The following is a 10032-nucleotide window of genomic DNA, read 5'->3' on the forward strand; positions in this document are numbered from 1 at the left end:
CCAGGTGACCACGACTATTTGGCTTTGGTAATAACGATGCACGGCCTGACGATGTAAGGCCCGCAATGTTCCACGCTCGCTGTTTCTTTTATTGTTTATTGTTATTTGGCACCTGTGGCTGGCGAGACACCTCTGCCTTTCCCAATGGGTTTTTTTTTGTTTTTGCGAGCGTCATTGATGGGAGCTGCTCGCAGCTGTGCAGCCACAACAGTAATGGCCGCCAATGGCTGCCCTCCAGATTGACACGGAAGGTCAGAGCAGGCGTTAGCGCGCCCACAGACGATCATTAAGTCTGTCACAGTTATTTCCATCAGATTAAGTCCTCTTCCTCCTTTTCCTAAGTGCTCCTCTGAACACTATCCTTGGATAACGTTGTGTTCATTAGCCAATTAATGTGTGCCATGACAAAAACGTCTTTCAGAATGTGACTTTGCTTTGTCGTACATAGCCTACACAATATTGGGCAAACGCACCGCACTTTTATGCTCATTTAACAGCATAACTGATTTGAAAAAAATAATGATAACATCAGACATTAGGAAATATTACGTGAACACTGAGGAGATGGAAATTTGAATGAGGGACTGACTATCTGAGTGTGTTGTTTTAGTTTGGACTATTTTTCTAATCGTAGCTAAATATTCTGTCATCGTTCTGTGCCAGTAGGCAATTCCCGCGACAGTGCTGATATTTGAGGTGTCCAAATGAGTGTTGTCGCTGTGCAGTATGTGTGAGGTGGGAATTGTTTGCCACGCGTCAGGTGTCGGGTGTTTGAAAACGGCGGATTTTGTGCACATGAGGATGCATTTGTGCGTGGCGGACAACATGCCAACACGTGTTGGCCCGCCACCATCTCGGCTAACTGACTTAAGAGAGCTTAGACAAGAGCGTGTGCACATCTCCATTCTCCACAAGTACGACACAAATGGATATGCCTAGAAGGGTAAAAAAACAAAACGTGTATGTATGTGTCTGTGTATTTTCCTCCCTGCTTGCAGACCTGTGGTGGTGGGTGTCAGCAGCAACCCACGTACACACACACACACACACACACACACACACACCGACAAATGCAGTACTGACACTTCCACACATACGGTACGCATGACAATATATGCATCATATACTGTACCACATCATGTCAGTTAAAAGAAAAAAAAATGCCTTACTTTAAATACATCATGTTCAAACTTCAATTCCAATGAAGTTGGGACGTTGTGTAAAACGTAAATAAAAACATAATACAGTGATTTGCAAATCCTTTTTAACCTATTTTCAATTGAATACACTACAAAGACAAGATATTTAATGTTCAAACTGATGAATGTTATTGTTTTTTGTTGATGTTTTTGCAAATATTCTCTCATTTAGAATGTGATGCCTGCAACAACAAAAAGACTGGGAAAGTTGAGGACGTGTCATGAATGGGTATAAAAGGCACAACCGTTGTTCAGAAGCAAGGATGGGATGAAGTTCACCACTTTGTGAACAACTGTGTGAGCAAAAAATCCAACAGTCACAACGTACAATTGCAAGGAATTTAGGGATTTCATCTACGCGCCATAATATTGCTAAATATTATATCTTTGTCAGGGCTTTGAAAATCACTTGAGCAATATTTTATCTCACTTGACTATTGTCATACTTTGCACTATCAGCAAATTTGTCGAGCTAAGCATTCACACACCACCTGACAGGAAGTTACGTTTGCGAAAACAGATTGAAACTCCCCACAGACACAGATAAAGGAAGACCGATCCCGGAAGAGGACGACATCATTCTGGTGAGACGCTTGTTGTTGTTAAAAGGAAAGGTGATGTAACACAGTGGTAAACATGCCTCATGTCCCAGCTTTTTTGGAATGCGTCGCAGGCATCAATTTCAAAATGAGCGCTTATTTGCAAAAAAAAAAAAAAGAAAATTATCAGTTTTAACATTATATATCTTGTTTTTGCATTGTATTCAATTGAATATCGGTTGAAAGGGATTTGCAAATAATTGTATTCTGTTTTTATTGATGTTTTACACAAGGTCCCAACTTCATTGGATTCTGCTGCTGCTCAGTGGCTGTGCCAAAATCCTGATAAATCATTGACTTTTTGCTTCATTATCTAGCTGTTTTTTATGTACAAAAATAAATGGAGGTTCTGTACTTTACCTACACTCATCTATTGGTTTAAAGCAATAATCCACGATTCCTGTTGCCCCCTACGCTGGAATTACAACAAAGCTGTCCGTCACTTCGGCATGACACCAACGTGTAATAGAGCTGTTGAAAGCTGCAAGGTAAATAAAATAGGCGGAGAGAAACTCTCTATAGTTCACATTCTCTAACCAGTGCGGCGTTCAGTCCATCGCTCGGCAAAATGCCTCATTTCCGTGCCGTCGTTTCCGCTACTTCATTTGTGGTGCGCCACCAATTGGGCCAGTGTGGAAATGTATATGGTAGACACTAAATATAAAAGCTCAAATACTGAAAAATACAGCAAGATGTTAGAGGAGCTGAAAGGCTTAATCAACATTGTGTCACCTCCTCTAGTAGTGGCTTGGGTGAAAATTACCGCTTTTTCTAATGAGACTTTTTTTTTTTTTATGCCATTTTTTGTCAGGCAAAGTTTTTTTTTTTCCAAATAAAATATCTGTCTGTAGATGATGTAATTAGCTTATTATGACTAGGCATTTTCTCTTCTTTTTTTTAGTCTGGCTATACATATGGTTGTTTAAGCCTTAATAGTATATAATCACGTCATTTTTGAAAATATGTACTAATAAACAGCACTTTTGTTTGACTATACTGTACATCATTTTGTTTTGTTTTTCAAAAATCCTTTCTATACAAAACGGTCACATTGTTGTTGTTGTTTTAAAAGCTTATGTTGTTTAAGAAAACACTACTATAAATCATGTTGTTTGTTTTTTTTCTGATGATGATGTGATCTTTCTGTCTGTTATGTTGCATTTGAAGTATTTTCCCATGCGTATACTGCCCCTCGCACACGCTGAGTGACTGCTGTGCTGCTTCTGACCAACAGCACTTCCACTTTTCCCTCACTAGACTCTGCCTCGAATGTTCCTTCAGGTCCTTCCTGTCGCTCATCGCGGCTCCATCAGGCCTTTTTTCTTTCATCTGAGCCATTTTCTCCCTCATCTTACGGGACAGCCAAATGGACAAGGAGGGATGCAACATTTGATCTGCTCATACGTGAACTCCCAGAATGCACCAAGACCAAATGGGCTATTTATTTAATTTTTTTGTCTTACTCAGGAGCACTTGATCAAAGCAAATTGACTACAAAATGACTCATAATGACCTGTGTTTTAGCCTGAGAAAGAATAGCCCCCCCCCCACCCAAAAAAAAAAAAAAAACGGACTCTTGGCTGTCATTACTCATAGTGCATTTTAATGAGGGATGAATAATTCAGGTGTAATAGTGGCTGGAACAGTCCTGCAACTGCACAGTGGCTCTTTGATGGAGAGACAGGCAGCCATCTGCATGTTTACGTGCAATTTCTTTGGGGGTGGGTGGGTCGGAGGGTTCATGCACCGCAGTGTGTCGCACAAACGCACAACATGCAGGATTTGCCTTGTATTCCCAATGCCTCACCGGAAAAGGTTAACGCATACAACCTGGAGGCGGCACAACAAAGGTCAACGTGTAGTTTAAGAATGAGGAATAGGACAAGCTGGAGAACTGTGTGCAGTTTAAAAAAAAAAAAATCAACAACACTCACTCACACACACATATATGCAGGAGATGCAACAAGCACACACACTAGTCTGTGAATGCAATATGACCTTGACGAATCTCCAGAGATGCTTTATGGAAAAAGGTATAGGCAGGTAACAAAGGGAACTGAAAACAAAGCGTTGGTTAAATCGGAGCCGTCGTGAGGGATTAAAGAGGAAAACTGATCATAAAAGACGTTCAAGATTGCCATGGGGAACATGACACACAAAAAAAGGAAAAAAAGAAAACCAGTGGCTTGTGTGAGCAAGTGATGACCACCCAGCATTTGGGGATGATGGGGGAAGTGGCACGATGCTGCTCTCTAGTGGACTTGAGGAAATCAACACCAAGCGAATAAAAACAGAAGCAAGCTTGATGAGAGTTTGGTTGTAATCATTACCACATTTTTTTAAAGTTGCATTTTACACAAGAACCCGTGTATTTGGTATGTCTGTTTGTTTGTTTTTTTAACATTTATCATAAATGATAGGGGCAGCATGCTTGCCGGAATAGTGGTTGGTCCCAGTTCTGAGGTTTCTGGGTTTTAATCTTAACTCCAGATTTGGCATGTTCTCCCTATGCTTGCAATTTGCCACAGGTTAAAACTATTTTCTATGTTACTTAAAATTAACCTGAAATGGCTAACAAATGTATACATTTATGTTTATTTATAGATTTTGTGACTACATTTACAGATGCCATTTTTGTGTTTGAGTTGTGTTCAAGGATTGCTAGGACAAAGCTATTTTTGTCATTAGTTGTGCCCTTTCACCACTAGAACAATGGCAAAACATAAAAACACTTAAGTAATAGAAAATTATACATACTTTAATGCCAAAATAATAGGTTTATTTTCCAATAAAGTAAAACATTTCAAACATATTTAAAAATTGAATCCATGATTTACAGAAATTTAAAAAAGGCAGTATACTTAGGTTAAGGGTGAAAATAATAATAATAATAAGAAAACATTTTTCCCACTCGATCAGTGCTTATGTGTGTTTTCAAAGATAGAGAGCGCACATGACTCCCACTGGCAACAATGTCATGTTCAAAATGTAATTAAAATGAGGGCATTTGTCAGTATGAGGAGGGTATATATATATATATATATATATATATATATATATATATATATATATATGATTTCATGTACGAGGACATAAGGCCATAGCAATGAGAAATGAACTTCACACATTCGATGCATTGTTCTCTGTGAAGGTAAAGCCACAGTTGAGGTATGTAAAGGTAGGTAATCCTCAAATTAACACACATAAGGCTTTTGAGAGAATAATAAATAAACCATGTTCAGTAAAATATGGTGGGGAAATCATTATTAAACTTGGTTATGTTGACTTTAACACAAGCCCTGTAATTAAAACGACTGGCTTGACATTAACACATGATGACAAAACCAACAATCAGACCATATACATTGCCAAGAAAAGGTATTGTGTTCATTTCTTAACATGGCATAGTTTTGTTTTTATTTTTTTGTTTGTTTTTGGTTTGTTTTGTTTTTAGGAGCTTGTGCTAAACTCAGCTAATCAAAAGCTGTTGCTGCAATACCCGACCGATGGCTTTAATAATATAGTCTTGGACAATTTTCTCATAAATGCATGGTTTACAAAATCACAAAAAGTTGTGTATGCACTTTGACTGATTTGTTTTAAAGATAAACACTCGGACATTATACGGAGACCCTAGCATGGAGACCATGAAACACCGACTTTAGTGGTCTCCAATGGGGGTTCTCAAACATTTTAGGTCCAGAGACCCTTTACACAGAAGATTATTATTTTTTTTTTCATAATTCAAACACCAATTAAACATAACTACCACATGTAAGTAGCTTATTTCATAGAGAAAAAAAGTCACGTTAAAACAAGACTCCCTTGGAGGTCCGAAGGACCCCGGTTTCAGAACCGCTGGTCGAGAATGTTGGTGGGCCAGCAAGGAAACCCTTCATGCTGTATTAGCACTGGCGCTAACATTACAGTTCAGCGTTGTGTGTCAACTTTGTTGCACGCTAAAATGATCAAATATATATTTCAGCACGATGTTATGTCACATTCAGCACACAGTACATTCAGTTTACCTCTGAACAAGTCTTTGTTGGTTAAATCAGTAGTTACATTGATTGGGGGAAAACAAAACAAAAAAAGTTACAATACCAATAAAAGTAGTGGGGTTTTTTTTGTTTGTTTTTTAGGGTGCACTCACACTAGGTCATATGTACTGCGCTCAAGCACACTTGACCCCCAATGTTTGGACTGTTTGACAAATGACAGTGCTCTGTAAAGTGCTGGTGAATGCTTGTCCTGCATACAAACCGATCATTCACCTCCCTGGTGACAAAAGAGCTTATTAGTGGCCACTCTTTTCATGGGGGACAATCAATGATGAGACAATCTTTGGAAGAAAGACGTCCCTTCATTTTTTGATGAATATTAATTCCTGACTCTAAACTGCTCTCCTATGTTGTGCCATGCGTTTGTGTAAAGGCTGCTTGGTCTCTCCAATGTACAAGGTCATTGCACTCCTCAACCAGCCACGTCGTTACCACCAACAGTGGAAGACAGAAGTAGCAGACAAGCCTCTTAAGTACTGTAAGTATCCTAACTTGGTCGTCGCCAAATCTGCCACAACACCCGAGCCTGAGGATAGAAACAGGAGGCGGAATGTTTTCTTCCCTTACGTGGCAGGTTTTTCGGACAAACTTAGAAGGATTTTATCCAAACATAACATACCAATGAATGCTCAGAGAAAAGCTGCTTCTCCCCAAGAACAAAACCTGGAGAAGCAAACTCAGCAATGTTGTCTATGCAAGTGAAGCATAGAAAAGGAAACGACCGCTACGTTGGAGAGACCAAGGAGCCTTTAAATACAAACGCATGGCACAACATAGGAGAGCAGTTTGCTATTTTCACACTGCTTTCAAACCAGCAGTTCTTCCTATCCAGAACGTGGATAACGCCCGGCAACAACGACAACGACCCTATTGTGACGACCCCCGGGGGACACACCCACCGGAGACATGAATAGGGGAGACTCCACAACTGAAGAAGCTTTTTGGAATGAAGGTCTTCAAAGTCTTCAACAAAGTCAAAGTTTCACAAGAATAAATTTGGAATATTACGATAACAAACATAGGTTTGTTAAATTATGCAACAATTAATTTTTAAATTAATATATTGGTTAAAAAGAGTTTTAACAAAGTCTTTTTAACCAATATTATTAATGGTATTACGCAAGTCAGCAAACTTACGTTTTGACATGTAATAAATTACTTTACCATAAGTTGACCACCATAAGTTGTAGCAATGCAACTTTTTTTCGTGTAACTTTCTTTTCTTTTCAGCGTGGCCTGATTATTATTATTTTTTTGTATGAACAAAATAAGCAAACAAATATGCCAGTGTGAGTGTACTTTGATAAAAACCTTTACAAATGTGTCTCAGTTCCACATAGGTCCAAGGCCTTAACACTGACATTTTCCTAATGTCATCAGTTAGTTTTAGTTAGGCAAAAAAAACCTAAACTTTGTAATGCCTATGTAATGTCAACAGTCGTAGAAAAAACGATTGCGACACAAAAAGGGCGCATCATCTCTGATTATCCTCCGCTGTAAAAAAGCGGCCGGTACCAACGGCAGCACAAATATTTGGTCAAAGACAAACGGAACAATGACAGGCGCTCTTCGTTTAGTGAGCGATTTGCCAAAATAGTTCTGATAAAACTGCATCATCCCAAAATGCGGCGAGACCAACACCTTTCTTAACTGCGTTACAAACGTAAGGAGGAGGTAGATGTGGGAGGTCAGGAGTTGTTATCATAAAAATAAAAGAAAGTTGAACATATGAGGTAGGTATTTTGCTGTAAACTGAACAACAACAAAAGAATAGGAACGAAGACCTTGGCGTCTGCGGCAACTTGGGAAAACCTCTCCCACCTCGATACAATTGAAACCCACAGGTCAGAAAAAATAAAATAAAATTACAAAACAGAAATGTATAACTCAAGAGGTAGATAATGATATCAGTACACGAGTCGGTTCCATACGTCTCTCCTATCTGTTGAGTGGATGATTCCCAAAAGAATACAATTCTTCTTTTTGGTTAATTCCCTGAGAACATTTCATCATCCTGAGAGAGGAACACTGTGTAAAAAAAGCAATGTACCAAAGAAATTTAAAATAATAAAGTAAAATAAAAAAAGTACATCATATAAAAAAAGATGTGGTCTACAGCCACACGTGAGCACAGGCGGTTCTTTGTGTGGTTTGGTCATTAATTAGCATTGGTGACGTTAGATGCATACATTCCAAAATAAAAGTTGTACATTTAAAAAAAAAAATTCTGAATGAGCAAGGTTAGTGAGCCCTTTGACAAATCATAACTTTGAAAGGCTTAAGGATATCAAATAAATCAAAACTCTTTGGGATAAATATAGCGTATTTCCTCATATAGTGTCGTTTTATTTTGTGTTTATATTGGAATGCAGTGGAATTATGACTTTGTGTTGCAAGACAAAATGCAGCCATCTTGTCTGGTCATTTCCAGCCATTGTGCCGCGTTAGTGTGCCGAGAGAGATCACCAGGTGTGCCGTGGGGCATTACCTAATTTCACTTAATTGGGTGGAAAATTATTAATTTACTACAAATCATTCATCTTTAATCTATCCTAGCGACATATAGTGACAGGCAGAAAAATTCCAGTCTTGTCATTTACTTTGTGTTCAACTAAACAGGCCCATTATTTACACTAAGTACATTTGAGAGATTAGCATTTTTTTTACTGCGTATAGTTTTTGTGACATATTTGTTTGGTGGTGTGCCGTACAATTATTTTAAGATAAAATGTGTGCCTTTGCTCAATAAATGGTGGAAAGCACTGTCCTAGCGGTACCATCTATTTGAGGTGAGGCGTTAATTTTTTCAAGCTGACGACGCACCCGGCGATTCATTGGGGCACGGAAGATATTTGACACAATTTGAGGAAATACGCTATACCGAGTAGTTCATTTCAAAGTTGGTTGTTGATTTGACAGTTTTAAAAACAACAACAACACACGAGCGCTAGCTGGCATTGGCATCATACAAAGTTATTTGACTTGTCAAAATGGTACGAGGCGACTTAAGATCGCCAGGAGCCGAATTCAAATACGCTCATTTCACATTCAATATGGTCAGAGATGAGCTGCGAGGTCACAAGCTGGGAGCGCTCCTCGAAAGTGGCGGCGAGACACAGGCGGACTGCTTGCGACCTCCATTTTGAAAGAGCAAAGGAGCAAGCTGATAAGAAGCCAGTCCCACACCTTGGGTAAACACTATGTAATATGTGCTGTGGAAGGTTTTTTTGTTTGTTTTTAAGTAGCCATGGCTTGATAAAAGGACTAAAATAGACACGCTTGATTTTTCTACCAATTACAAAGTCACTTCTCACATAAATATTCCATCAAAGTGTTAGACTATCACCTAAATTAGAACTAACTCCTTAAAAAATATGCATTACTTAATAGAATCTCATTTATACGTATAATCCGGATTTTACATTTATATATATATATATATATATATATATATATATATATATTACTGATTTTCAGGCCGTCGCGGTCATCTTAACATAATGGAACGCTACTGATTAATCGCGCTTGAGTCGAAACTAGTCGAATAATATGGTGTCCAGTCTAAGGCGTGTCAATCTATGATAGCGAAACGTTAATAGTGTTGATCTTTGCGAGCATGCAAACGCGCCAGCTGTTTTTTTTTCTTCATTTTTTAAAAACACACTTCACAACATGACATTAGGTACGCTTGCACATTCAAATGAAATCCAACAGAAGATCGACATCTGCAGTATGAACAAATTCTGCTATTACAAAGATAAAAATGCTCATTTTTTGATTGACTGCCAGAGAGGTGTTCATTTTATCTTAATATATTTATTATTATGCTTGTAATTTGCATCATACTCAGAGCCGCTTTCATTCTATTACAGTTACCTTATCTATATTATAAGGGTAAAACTATGTAAAACAACTCAAATGAATACTTCTCTGATGACATCAATCAAATTACGCATACTCCATTCATGCATTTTTCTATAGAGGTGTCTTCATTCGGGTCGTGGCTGAGCTGGAAACGATGCCAGCTGACTTTTTGGTGAGAGGCGGTGTACAACCTGCGGCATATTTTCTGATGCACCTCTTGTATTGGATCTCATTAGACTGTACATGTACTGTATGTGCAATGTGTTGGGTGGGTTTAAACTGGGTTTAAAATGTCTATCCAAAATGTGT

Source organism: Phycodurus eques, chromosome 18 (assembly GCF_024500275.1).
Source record: "Phycodurus eques isolate BA_2022a chromosome 18, UOR_Pequ_1.1, whole genome shotgun sequence".
Lineage (NCBI taxonomy): Eukaryota > Metazoa > Chordata > Actinopteri > Syngnathiformes > Syngnathidae > Phycodurus > Phycodurus eques.